The following is a 14,910-nucleotide window of genomic DNA, read 5'->3' on the forward strand; positions in this document are numbered from 1 at the left end:
GTATATCAGACATTTTTGCGGGGAACAATATCTTCACATTGATGTAAAATATAGTATTTGCTTTACATCTCAGTGGTCATTTCCATGACCTCATAAGGTCCTTTGTACTTAGGTAGAATTTCTTTGTTTTTCCCCTTTGGTGTATAGTGATTTGTGACGATCACCCACTGTCTCACACTATACTGAGGCAGCTTGCCTATGCACCTGTTTGGCAGTTCCTGCTGTTCTAGTGTCTTTGTGTTTGCCTTCTGTACATCTCTCCAAACTTCTCTTATTTTTCTGGCAAACTTCCATACCACCTTCCCATCTGGCCCTAATTTAGGAGTCAAGATGTCAAAGGCAGATGACATCTTCCTGCTGTACACTACCTCAAATTGTGACAAGCCCACTGCAGTACTGACCTTCAAATTTTACACGATCGGGATGGAGGGAAGACAGGTGTCCCAGTCATCATGCCTGGATTAATGTAATAACTCAACATTTTTACAATTGCCTTGTGCATGTGTTCAGTTCTATCTTTGGTCTGTGGATGAAATGCACCCATCCATAACTTTCATATGGAACATGTGGAATAGTTGTTTCAGTAAATTCTAGACAGAGTTGATACTCTGATCTACAATTATGGTGTCAGGTACCCCAAACTTCAGTATCCAGTTGTTTACTAATGCCTACACCGCTGTACTAGCTGACTGTTGTGGCATTGGTACCATTGCCAAAAATCAAGAAAAATGATCAATGATCATGAGAATGTACACATTCCCTGCAGATGTTTTATCAAAAGGGCCTAAGGACATACAACCCTAACATACAAACTGGATTGGACACTTCTGGTAATCTTTACAATGGCACTTTCTAATTTGCAATGTCAGCCCTTTGCGCACATGGCACACAGTCTCTTAACATACTGCTCGACGTCATGCTTGCTATTCCTCCAGCAGAACTTCTCTTCTACATGTCTATTCATCATATGTCACCCTCCATCACTTGACAATGTATGGTCATGAGAATTCTGAAAAACCACTAGAACTAACACATGTGGTCCACAACTCATCATTCTACACAACCACCTCTCATGAATAATAAAATGTGGCTCTGACTTAAATGTGTGTCCCCCCTCCCACTCTTCCACGTTCTTCTCTAATGTTCAACATCACTCCCCCATGACTTAATGCATCTGTGTTTGCATGTGATCATCCTGGCTTATGGATTATCTCATATTCGAATTCACTAAGCTTAAGTGCCCACTGAGTTCATTTGCTACATAGACCTGTCAAACCAAGCAACCATTTCAATGAATCGTGGTTTGTCATGACCTAAACTTCCTAAGGTACAGGTAACATTGAAAATACGTAATACCATATATGACCACCAACAACTCTTTCTCAGTCATTGAGTATTTACACTCTGCCTTGTTATATACCTTGAAGTGTAAGCTACCAGGTGTTCTTGACCATCTACCATCTATCTCAAAACACAACCAACTGCCTCATTTGACGCATAACATGCAAGGATAAACTCTTACTCAAAATCCAGAAAAATCAATACTGGATCTGAAACTAATGTATCTTTTAATTTTTCAAATGCCACTTGGCATTTCTGTGACCAATGGAATTTCACACCCTTATTCAGTACTTTGTTCGAGGGTTTGGCTATTTTTGCAAAGTGCCTCTTGAACCATGTATAATAATTACAAAGGGCAATGAACGACTTACTTACTTTGTTGTTGTGGAGTCTGAAAATTTTCAAACGTATCCGTAAGAGAAGGTCTGTACAGTACATTCACTAGTCATGTGCCCCAGGTGGGTCACCTAAGTTTGCAGGAAATGGCTCTTGTCCACATTTAACATCAAATCTGCCAACTGTAGTCTATTAAAGACATCCACCAAACATCTCACATGCTCCGATAAATCTTTTGAATAGACAATTATGTCATCCAGATACACCATACAAGTTTTTGGTTTCAGTCTTCTCAGTACCCCCATCTAACAACTGCTGAAAAGTTGCCAGTGTGTTCTTTACCCCAAAGGCCATGACTTTGCAATTAAAATGGCCACTTGGTACCATAAATGCTGTTTTTGGCTTATCCTCAGGGGCAGCTTCCAATTATTGTACCTGCTCCGGAGATCCATAGTTGTACAGAACTGATGCTGACCCAGATTATTCAAAGTTTCAGTGATGTTTGGAACTGGATAAGCATCTGAAATGGTTTGTGCATTTAGATATCTGTAGTCACAGCAAAATCTGCATCTCCTTATTCCATCCACTGATTTCTTTGGCACAATCACTGTGTTTGCCCTCCAGGTGCTATCACTCAGTTCTGTAATCCCATCCCGTACTTGTTGCTCAATAAACTGTTCTACTAATGGATGCAGTTGCTTTGCTATATGGTATGGCTTCCTATAAATTGCTGTGCTATCCACTGTCAGTGTATGATGTCGTGTCACCTGGGTTACTGGTAAACGTTCATCTGTACTAAATACGTCACTAACCTCAACAACAAGTTTCTATAGCCCTTTGATCATTGCCCTCCAAGTGACCCACTTTTGCTCATAGCATCTCTGTGTCAACAGTTTGCATGGGGCTTTCCCCTAGACTTAACCTACTGTAGTCCTCATCTTCCAAGATTTCCACAGTGGTTATTACTGCGCTCTTTGATAAGTCACTTCCCCTGTTCCAAAGTTATCCACACTAACTGGAATCATTCATGTCCCATTAATGTCACTCATATGTGCCAAACTCCTGCAGGCAAAACAATGTTAACTATCCAACTCCTCATTACCTAAGAGCTGTTCAACCACACAGAATGTTTCTCTCGACAGTTTGGTATCCACTGAAACCCACACTATCTTCCCTTTACCTGCTGGTATTCCTGCTAATTGGCATGTAATGTAAAATGTATGCAGTTCAATTCGTCTCTGCCCCACGACAGGTGAACCTTGAATGATTGCCTCAGATGCAGCTGTTTCCCCCCAGCTGGAACAAAGTCCCACTGATTTCTGCTGTGTGTTGCCAAAGATAAACTTTAGCATTATGTTTTTGAAGAAAGTCTAGCCCGAAAATCACTGAATAATTTTCACGTATATGTGGTAATACCTCCATGTGTTCCCTGAACTTAGTTTTCCCAACCAAAAACTCTAGTACAACCATACCCAATGATTCCACACTTATTATTGCCAATGTCTTTTTCCAAAGCTGTTTCACAGAAGAAGACTGCACTGTAGTTCCTTCTCTAGATTGTCACACAGATGACAAAATGGTAGATATCGAAATAGATGACAGAGGGATAGAGAAACAATTAAAATCGCTCAAAGTAGGAAAGGCTGCTGGACCTGATGGGATACCAGTTCGATTTTATACAGAGTACGCGAAGGAACTTGTCCCCTTCTTGCAACTGTGTACCATAGGTCTCTAGAAGAGCGTAGTGTTCCAAAGGATTGGAAAAGAACACAGGTCATCCCTGTTTTCAAGAAGGGACGTCAAACAGATGTGCAGAACTATAGACCTATATCTCTAACGTCGATCAGTTGTAGAATTCTCAACGGAGAGAAGTCTTCCAAAGTAAGAGTGATTTCAGGTGTTCCGCAGAGGAGTGTCGTAGGACCGTTGCTATTCACAATATACATAAATGACCTTGTGGATGACATTGGAAGTTCACTGAGGCTTTTTTGCGGATGATGCTGTGGTATATTGCGAGGTTGTAAAAATGGAAAATTGTACTGAAATGCAGGAGGATCTGCAGCGAATTCACGCATGGTGCAGGGAATGGCAATTTAATCTCAATGTAGACAAGTGTAATGTGCTGTGAATACATAGAAAGATCCCTTATCATTTAGCTACAATATATCAGGTCAGCAACTGGAAGCAGTTAATTCCATAAATTATCTGGGAGTACACATTAGGAGTGATTTAAAATGGAATGATCATATAAAGTTGATCGTTGGTAATGCAAATGCCAGACTGAGATTCATTGGAAGAATCCTAAGGAAATGCAATCCGTAAACAAAGGAAGTAGGTTACAGTATGCTTGTTTGCCCACTGCTTGAATACTGCTCAGCAGTGTGGGATCTGCACCAGATAGGGTTGATAGAATAGATAGAGAAGATCCAACGGAGAGCAGTACACTTCGTTACAGGATCATTTAGTAATCATGAAAGTGTTATGGAGATGATAGATAAACTCCAGTGGAAGACTCTGGAGGAGAGACGCTCAGTAGCTCAGTACGGGCTTTTGTTGAAGTTTCGAGAACATACCTTCACCGAGGAGTCAAGCAGAGTATTGCTCCCTCCTACGTATATCTCACGAAGAGACCATGAGGATAAAATCAGAGAGATTGGAGCCCACACAGAGGCATACCGACAATCCTTCTTTCCACGAACAATACGAGACTAGAATAGAAGGGAGAACCGATGGAGGTACTCAAGGTAGCCTCTGCCACACACCATCAGGTGGCTTGCGGAGTATGGATGTAGATGTAGAATCCCACGTAATCTGTACTGTGGTGACCACAGTCTCCTCTTTCCCATGAGGTCTAGACTGATAACGGACATATGCGCCCCTGTGTCTACCAGATACTTGTTTCTTGGCACTCGCCAAGCCCATGAAGCAACATTCAATCTGTGCACTAACTTGTACACTGTTACAATCTTTGGGACTGCCTTCCAACAGTTGAAGGACTCCCATTTGTGTTGAACGGCTTACTGTTGCTTCCTACCTTTCCTACATCTACCATCAGATGCCTGGTGGCCCACTCCAGTGCACACATAGCACTCTGCTTGTCATCATTGATTCCTTATATGCCCATCCTGACCACATCTATAACATCTGATTTCAGAGGCAAACACTTGGTGGTCCATTCTTTTCTTTTTCTGCAGTATCCATCTCCTCAATATATGTCGCAGTCCTAAGAGTGGACACTAAATCCTCTGGATTTTACTTTCAAATCCTCTGTAACTTCTATGGGTTTATATCACACAGAAAAAGTCCACTGCTCTATTTTTCTGCCTCTTGCAATAACACCCTATTAACTTCCGCGTTCTGGGTTGGTACACATGTCTTCGCATTCAGTCTACAGATTCTATCCGAGAATACTTCCGAAGACTCATAGCACTGCATACTAAGTTTCTCAAAAAAAAATTGTGCACTATTTTGCTTTTGGTACTGTTGGTACAGTACAGCAGCCTACTTCTGAAACATTTGTGCTTTACTGAAAGCCTCACAGTATACAACATATGCTTTGGTATCCCCTGCCAAATGCATACCAGCAACATACGGGGTTATTTCATTGACTACGCATGCACTTCCACAGCATCCCTAACATCCATCATAAAAATTGTCACATCCTCCAGTGTCTGCCCCAAAAGGGATTGATTAATCCAACCACTGCTGGGTCATATGGAACAGAAGGTGGGGCTAAATCCAGACTTATTTTCATGTGACTTTAATTGCAACTGAACCTGACTCACTCTTCCAGCTTCCAGCTCACAATAAGTTCAAAATTTCTATGCCTCATCATCGCAATCTACTATCAATAAGCTACTAACCAGATGACCAATTCACCTGCACGAGAGAACAAGTAGTTGCTACAGTTCTGGTACACTGCAAATTGTGCCTAGACAAATTACAAAATGGGAACCTCCCTGGCATTAAATTATCAAGTCCAGCATTACTTCTAAAAAAAAAAAAAAAATAAGTCCACAGGTTTCTGTGGCTTCACAAAAGTAGCTCTAAACATTGTGTACCCTAACTCACACAATTTGCTCTGACACCAAGTGCAAACACCAAAAATAACATAAGTAAAACTAGACACACTGCATCACATGTGCTGAGCTGATGCCACTGAACCCATATCAAGTGCCACTGACTCACTCACCGATCAACACTCAAAACTCACCAAAACCAAATCTCTCATCAGACCATAGTGCTGGATGTGGATGACCACTTTCAACCCAGCTTATTGTGTTGGGAAGTGAAATGACTTCTCTGACACCAAATTATTACAAGCCTCCGATGTTCAGGGTCGTAATGTACCGGGATGACCAAGACATGGTTTGGGAGAGAGGGGTGAATCACAGAGGAATGTGCAGAGATACACAGGCAAGTTTTGCATTGACTTTATTCTGTTGATGAATGCACAGTACATCTAGCGATGCAGGTGACAAATGCCGACACCAGAGTCTGCTGCTCTGGCACCTGGCTGCTCTGTCCTTGCAGATGTAATGGATCCTGTCCTCACCTGCTGGTGTGGCCAACAAAGTGTATCGTCTGCTTCAGAAGCCCCCACACCTGCCTTCGAGCTTGGCTGGCTATTCCCTCAAGGTCATGGTCACCATGTAGAGTGCTGAAGGGTAACAGCCAGCAGCCATCATTGTAGTAAAGCCTCATCAACTCCAGTTGCCCCATCCAGGGCAGTTCAGTAGGTGATTGAAGACAGCCTTGGACCTGCGAGAATGTGGAATCATGCCCCAGCTCTGCTCCTGCAGACAACAGCTTGCAATCCATCAAATGATGTCACCCAGAAAGCAGATGCAGGATGCCCCCCTGCACCCTGCACCCATGTGGTGCCTAGTTTCGGACCCGCCTCAATCCCGCCTCATCTGCGAGTGGTGTCATTTGCTTAATATCAATACTGTCAGTGCCCACTACCTGATGTTTACATCTACCTTTTCACTAAAGCTGCACAAAATTTTCAAGAATTCCCCAAATTCATGCCTATACTAATCTGTGGTGCAGCAGATGCTAGTTGTTTAACCAAGAACAACTGTTATCCAAAACGGCTTCCTCTCTCTTTAATTAGTTTAAGGGGGGTTGTACTATACTTCCTACATGGCTGCTTTACTTCCATACAGTGGAGCCTGGTGACTGACGCAACAGGCTGGCGGGCTGTGAAATTCATCACTAGGTGTTCATCACGATTGGCCTGCAACTGAAATAATCTTCATTCTCTCCAGTTCCAGACACAGGCAGAATGGTTTCACAACTGCTTGCCTTGAGCTCCTGGGCTCTTTCCTATGCCTCTGATGAAGTCACTGTGGAGAGGACAGGTGGGGTATTCCTTAACGTAACCTTTTCCTAGACTGATTCAGCCTCCACACACAGGTTCCTAGGCACTGTTGTAAGTGTGACACACAGGTTTTTTGTAGCCCATCAGTAGCCTATACTGCACTTGATTACTTCACACCCATCTCCCCATTTGTTTACAATGCCTGCCAGGGATGCCACCTCATCTGCAAGTGGTGTCATTTGCTTAATATCAATACCGTCAGTGCCCACTACCTGATGTTTACATCTACCTTTTCACTAAAGCTGCACAAAATTTTCAAGAATTCCCCAAATCCATGCCTATACTAATCTGTGGTGCAGCAGATGTTAATTGTTTAACCAAGAACAACTGTTATCCAAAATGGCTTCCCCTCTCTTTAATTAGTTTAAGGGGGGTTGTACTATACTTCCTACTAGGCATTGATGTAACTTTACTGATTTTAGAGATGACTATGAACTGCCTATATACTGTAAAAATTAAAAATGTCTCTCTTATGAACATTGGTGTTACAACCCCAAGTTCAGCTATTCTGACAAATTACAGGAGTAGTGGTGAGTGGGTGCTCTTGTACCTTTTTAAGATTATCTAGCTATTTCCAGTTTCCCGCATTGAGTTTGTTGGCAACATTTTATATACAAGAATGTAAAATTATTTTGAGAGCCTTGGAAAGGGATGCATAGTCTATATGTAATTCATTTTTGCTTACAGCATTGTAGTTGTTAATTTCACAGTGTATTCTGTATTCACTATTATTATGAACTACAAACACCAGATGAGTGTGAATCTGTTCTTATTTACTATGTGCTTTATGCACAGTAAGCTTTCCCATTTTCACCATGTCTCTTCTCCGCCCTATTAGCTGAATGGTCAGCACGTTGGATCGCCATGCACGGGGGCCCGAGTTCGATTCCCGGCTGGGGCGGGAGATTTTCTCCCCTCAGGGACTGGGTGTTGTGCTGTCCTCATCATCATTTCATCCCCATTGTAGACGCGCAGGTCCCCCAATGTGGCGCCGCACTCAATAAGACCTGCACTTGGCGGCTGAACTTCCCGTCTGGGAACTCCCAGCCACTGACACCGTACCATGTCTCTTTCTTTCTTCAGTACACTTAAGATCGATTACCTTTTTATTTCTGTCTTGTAATCCTTCTAAATTTAAAACTTTTCTTTTGAAAACATCTCATTGTGTATTTCTAAATGTTTTTAGCGTGTCAGTTCCTTTTCTCAGCGATACTTGAAGTTTTTATTTTGTCAGCCTATTATCATTCATCCTGTATAAATGTCTCAAAAATATTGGTCTTCATTTTCTTATTGTTTCTGTTTTTTTTCAGTATTATGAAACATGTCTTCATTGCACCTCACTTTTCAGGCTTGTTTACTTCTTACTGGACCAACAATTTTCCTCATGGTTCTTCTCTAATATTTCTAATTTGTGGAGTTTAGTTTTGGCATCCACGTATGAAGAGGAATTGTAGTTTCACTTTCATGATGTAATGTTTTTCTTTTACATTTCTTGACATACAGTTTTTATTGTGAATAGTCTTTGTTGATCCATATTTTGTGAATCCTTTCATTTATGGCAGATTTTCTAATCAATTTTCTTGAATCATCTCTCCAAAAAACTTGAACTTTTTTGATTGATCTTATCTATTACAGATATTTTAGAACCTGTGACTGTTAATTGAATGTAAATACATAAAACTGCAACCAGTCACTTTTTTGAACAGTTATTTATTATTCTATGAATCGCTTTTCGGACCTTTTCAGGTTCATCTTTAGATGGTTGTCTGGAAGTTACATATCTATTTCTAGCATAAGGTGGGCGTTGGCTCTGTGACAGGAAGATGATACATGTGTTAATGTATCACCATGAGTATAGTCTTATCTGTCAATATGGATGCAAAATTTTAATTTTGTCCTTACTGCGGCAGCATGGGCAGCTTTTTTTCAGGTAGTGTCAATCTGTCTGATTCCATTGTGATGGTCAGTTGGTACATCACTTCAAACATTTTTACACAATATGTATTGCATTTACACTCTGATAGTAAAACTTTGGTCATAAAAACAGCTGCTTTTCATTGTAAATACTATAACTGTGTATTATTTTATTCCTGGGCATTCATGTTGATGCCAATCTTGATTAAAGTATTTGCTTGTAAATTGACTGTATTATACATTATTAGACATTGGATCACTTGAAGTTTGTTCTTGTAACAATCTATTTATTTTATTTTGAACTATCATGTTAACACGAGTTCTGATTAAAGTATTTGTCCCTATATTGACTGCAATATGTGCAAAGAAAAACAAATAATATCTCTGACCAAAGAAGACCTATATCATATCTTTGTGTCAAGATATGTGTAACAAGCAACTGTTGAATGACACATACTGGATGCTGGCAGAATTTGTCTATCACAGTGTAAATGCATGCATATTGTGTAGAAATGTGTGAACTGATGTACCATCTGGCCATCACAGTGGAAGCAGACAGATGAACACTGACAGAAAAAATGCATCCATACTGTCATAGTAAGTACAAAACTAAAATTTTGCATCCATATTAACAGAAAAAACAATACTCATGGTTATAAATTAACACATCTTCCATCTTCTTGTCACAGAGCCAGCACTCAGAATTATGCTAGAAATAGATATGTAACTTCTGGATAACCATCTGAAGATGAACCTGAAAAGGTTTGAAAAAAAGTTCTTGGAATAGTAAATAACTATTCAAAAAAGTGACTGGTTGCAGTTTTATGTATTTACATTGAGCTTTTTATATTCTTTTATGCGACCACTGATTCTTTTTCTTTCTCTTCAGTGATTGCAGGCCCTGTAGACCATGTGCTGCCTCACTGATCTGCTACCATCTTCTTCTATCTCTTGCTGTCTCTCTCCATCCTGTGGGGTTTTCTAATGCTGTAACATCCTTCTCTATGTCATCTTTCCACTGTATTTGAGGTGGCCCAATGGTATTGCCTGGAGAGTGTATTAAAATGCCTTTTTAGCATTTCTGTTGGTTTCCATTCTAGCCACATGTCCAGCCCATTGCAGTCTCCTACTTTTAATTTCTGGACAATAGTGGGTTGCTTCATTAATGATAAATTTCTTTCAAACTTTCCATATGTCATTCCCCAACACAGGTCCCCAAACTTTTCTAATCACTTTTCTTTTGAAAACATTCAGTTTTTCTCTTTCTTTCCTGGTTAGTGTCCAGCTATCTGAACCATACAGTACTACAGGGAAAATGATGGTGTTATATATCTTCATCTTTGTGGCAATTGACAAAGCTTTACTTTTGAGTGGGCTGCTTAGAGCATACAGACACATTGATTCTGAGGCTATTCTCTCATTTATTTCCAGTGTTACCATATTTTTACTGCTGAAGTGCAATCCAAAGTATTTAAAATGATGAACTTCTCTGAATCTACACTCCTGGAAATTGAAATAAGAACACCGTGAATTCATTGTCCCAGGAAGGGAAAACTTTATTGACACATTCCTGGGGTCAGATACATCACATGATCACACTGACAGAACCACAGGCACATAGACACAGGCAACAGAGCATGCACAATGTCGGCACTAGTACAGTGTATATCCACCTTTCGCAGCAATGCAGGCTGCTATTCTCCCATGGAGACGATCGTAGAGATGCTGTATGTAGTCCTGTGGAACGGCTTGCCATGCCATTTCCACCTGGCGCCTCAGTTGGACCAGCGTTCGTGCTGGACGTGCAGACCGCGTGAGACGACGCTTCATCCAGTCCCAAACATGCTCAATGGGGGACAGATCCGGAGATCTTGCTGGCCAGGGTAGTTGACTTACACCTTCTAGAGCACGTTGGGTGGCACGGGATACATGCGGACGTGCATTGTCCTGTTGGAACAGCAAGTTCCCTTGCCGGTCTAGGAATGGTTGAATGATGGGTTCGATGACGGTTTGGATGTACCGTGCACTATTCAGTGTCCCCTCGACGATCACCAGTGGTGTACGGCCAGTGTAGGAGATCGCTCCCCACACCATGATGCCGGGTGTTGGCCCTGTGTGCCTCGGTCGTATGCAGTCCTGATTGCGGCGCTCACCTGCACGGCGCCAAACACACATACGACCATCATTGGCACCAAGGCAGAAGCGACTCTCATCGCTGAAGACGACACGTCTCCATTCGTCCCTCCATTCACGCCTGTCGCGACACCACTGGAGGCGGGCTGCACGATGTTGGGGCGTGAGCGGAAGACGGCCTAACGGTGTGCGGGACCGTAGCCCAGCTTCATGGAGACGGTTGCGAATGGTCCTCGCCGATACCCCAGGAGCAACAGTGTCCCTAATTTGCTGGGAAGTGGCGGTGCGGTCCCCTACGGCACTGCGTAGGATCCTACGGTCTTGGCGTGCATCCGTGCGTCGCTGCGGTCCGGTCCCAGGTCGACGGGCACGTGCACCTTCCGCCGACCACTAGCGACAACATCGATGTACTGTGGAGACCTCACGCCCCACGTGTTGAGCAATTCGGCGGTACGTCCACCCGGCCTCCCGCATGCCCACTATACGCCCTCGCTCAAAGTCCGTCAACTGCACATACGGTTCACGTCCACGCTGTCGCGGCATGCTACCAGTGTTAAAGACTGCGATGGAGCTCCGTATGCCACGGCAAACTGGCTGACACTGACGGCGGCGGTGCACAAATGCTGCGCAGCTAGCGCCATTCGACGGCCAACACCGCGGTTCCTGGTGTGTCCGTTGTGCCGTGCGTGTGATCATTGCTTGTACAGCCCTCTCGCAGTGTCCGGAGCAAGTATGGTGGGTCTGACACACCGGTGTCAATGTGTTCTTTTTTCCATTTCCAGGAGTGTAGAATGGTGGGCAATTTCAAAGTGTGGATTTGGCCTTATGATTCGACCTATTTCTTTATATTCTGTTTTCTCTTGGTTTATCAAGAGTCCCATTTTACTGGAATGTGCCTGAGGTATATGTACGTGGCCTTCCGCTCTTCTGATTCATCGATTATGACCACATCATCTGCATATGCCAGGAGTTTTACTTCTCTGTATTCTAATCAGAGACAATTGTATAACTATAAATTACTCTCTCAAGCCACTTTCTCCAATGCAAATTTGAAGAGAATGCATGAAAGACCATCTCCTTGTTGTAAGCTGGTTTGGTTGGGAAGTATGGATCCTCTGCACTTCACTACTGCCTGTGAGTCATCCATGCACAGTTGAATCATCCTAATGATTTTAATAGGTATCCTAGATTCTCTTAATGTGTTGTAGTGGTTATTTCTATGGATGCCATCATAGACTTGCTTGAAATCAATGAACAGACAGTGAATGCTTTTGTTAAATTCTCAAAGATCTGCCATAGAGTAAACAGATTGCCATTCATGGAACAGTTGGTTAAAATCCAGCCTGTTACTCTTGAATAGTGCTTTCTGTGTAAGGTATAATTTTGTTGAGAATGTCATTGACAGAACTTTATATGTTATGTTCAGCAGACTGATTCCTCTGTAATTTCCACATTCCATTTTGCTTCCTTTCTTGTGCATGCGGAAATTATTGCAGTTTTCCAGTCTTCAGGTAGCCTTTCGGTTTTCCAGTTCATTGTGATAAGGGTATAAATTTCTGTATGTAATTTGTTTCCACCCTCTTCTAACATCTCTACTAATATCTGGCCTTGCCTGCAGCCTTGTTTTTCAGCTTTTGAATGGTGTGTACCACTTCCGGTTGTGTAATGTGTATTTTTCAGTACTACTGCTGTTACCCATGATCACTGCGTAGTTGAAAGTTATGTGTCACTGCAGTTTAACATTTCTGAGAAATACTCTTTCCATCTTGCTAGAATGTCTTCAAGCTGTGTTAGTGTGTTTTGATTTTGATCTCTTATGAATAGGTTTTCACTTTGATAATGTCTCTTACTGTTCTTTGTATACAGAAACAGCTTCTTTGAGTCTCTATTTCTGCTTTCCACTTCTGTATATTCCAAGACTACAGTTAGATATTTCCTTTTCTCTGTTTGTAGAACTCTTGCTGTCTCTCTTCTCACTATGTTGGTCTCTTTTGTGTCTTCACTCTCCACATTATGCAGCTACAGCATACTGGCTTCTTTCCTCTTTTCCACTGCTCTCTGACATTTTTTGTCGAACCATTTCCGTTTCTTCAGTTTCTTTTTATTGTCCAATGTTTTCTCTGCTGCATCTGTTACTATTGTCTTTATTCTGTCCCAAGTCTTCCCACCTCTATTTTGCTCCCCAACTTCCTGAAATGCTGTAAACTGGTTGTTAATTTCAGTCACGGTGGTTTCTTTAACAGACAATTCCTTCAGTTGTTTTACATCAAACTTAAGTTTTGGCATGGATTTTGGTTGCTGATTCCAAATAATCTTGATTTTCATCTTTCCTGTCACTAGGAAGTGATCTGAACCACAATCTGCTCCTTTGTATGTTCTGACATCTCTTGGTCTGCCATAACATGGTCAATCTGATTTACAGAGTGGCCATTAACAAACCACTGGTCGCCAGTAATAATTTTAGTGTTATATTTTTTCTTAGTGATAAATTTATTTTTGTCTACAGTGATACTTAAAACTGCTCCACCAGCTATCTGTTCCTAGATATGTGTTTCTGTATATGCTAGATTTCAAAACGATAATAAAAAATCATCTGCAAATGGTGGGCAGTATACTTCTATACACTGTTTCTTTTATCCCAGTTTTATTGGTGATACCTGATGGTCTTTAAATTTTTCATTCCCAATTCTTAATGTTTTTGGTAATGAACAGGCAAAGAAGACTGGAGATAGGCCATCACCTCGTTTACACATCTGTTTTTAAAGAGCATGAAATTCTTAGGAATAAAGTGTACTTTTCACAGGATAGATTAGCCAATTTAGTTTTAAATTTTGCCGTGTCATATTTTGTTATTTTTATTTTTCATGAAGATGACAGGCTTGTTGGAACTTTGATAACAGAATGGTGCCATTTACCAGAGATTTTGTTGTGTGGCATTTTCTTGATTATAGTCAGTCTTGCGTATTAGCTGATTTCATTGAATGGTGCGCGTCCATGCAGTACTTTTACCTCAAATGTCAGTCGTGCTTGATTCAACCTTCTGTTTGAATTCACCCCATCTGCCTTCGAAGAGAGAGAACTGGGCCCAGATTGCCATAGGATTTCTTTCAAAATAGCCAGACTAAGTAATTGGTAATGACTCTCAGTGTTCTTTTGTTATTGACTAGTGTTACTACTAGTGTTTGTTGGGCATAGTTTTGCTGCTGTTTGATAAGGAGGAGATTTTTAATCATTATTTATTAAGTTTTTCAATTCTGATGAACATTTGTGCACACGTTGGTCCACCTGAATGTAGGTTTGATGGCTTCCATTACAAAATATACACATTTGAATTCCACATAGCAAAATACAGTGACATGCGATAGAAGAATACTGTGTGAAGAAGTGTTGCACCGCAATTCAGCACACTTATGACTGAATGTCTTACGTTTCCTCAAACATATATGTCTTATATATAAAACTTTTCAGAAAGATGTGCGCTACAAAATGAACCTATTTTTGAAAAACTGTCCTTTTTTTTAAAAAAAAAATTTCGACATCCTATCTCAAATGTTCAATGGGGGAAGGTGGCCGCCACTAACAAGTTTTTGCCCCGGTTCAGAAATATCATGGATCCAGCGCTGCCTGTGATGATATTCGAGCTGTAACTTTACTTGCTGTCAGAACTGCAATGACCTCTGCCAATTAGCACGTGGAACAAGCCTTTAATCTTGTTACACTTAATGGTTTTGCCATTATGACTTAGGAAACTTGAAACCTTAATTCACTACAGGTAACTGTTCAATTGGTCCATTCAAAATAGA

General features: G+C 41.4%; 1 protein-coding gene across 4 annotated transcripts in view; it reads left to right on the plus strand.

Moving 5' to 3' along the window:
* Positions 1-14,910, plus strand: part of LOC124777078 (stimulator of interferon genes protein homolog) — a 338,173-nt gene that overhangs the window by 69,414 nt on the left and 253,849 nt on the right. The window lies entirely within an intron of this gene.

The sequence above is a fragment of the Schistocerca piceifrons genome, chromosome 2 (genome assembly GCF_021461385.2).
Source record: "Schistocerca piceifrons isolate TAMUIC-IGC-003096 chromosome 2, iqSchPice1.1, whole genome shotgun sequence".
In the NCBI taxonomy this organism is placed as follows: Eukaryota; Metazoa; Arthropoda; class Insecta; order Orthoptera; family Acrididae; genus Schistocerca; species Schistocerca piceifrons.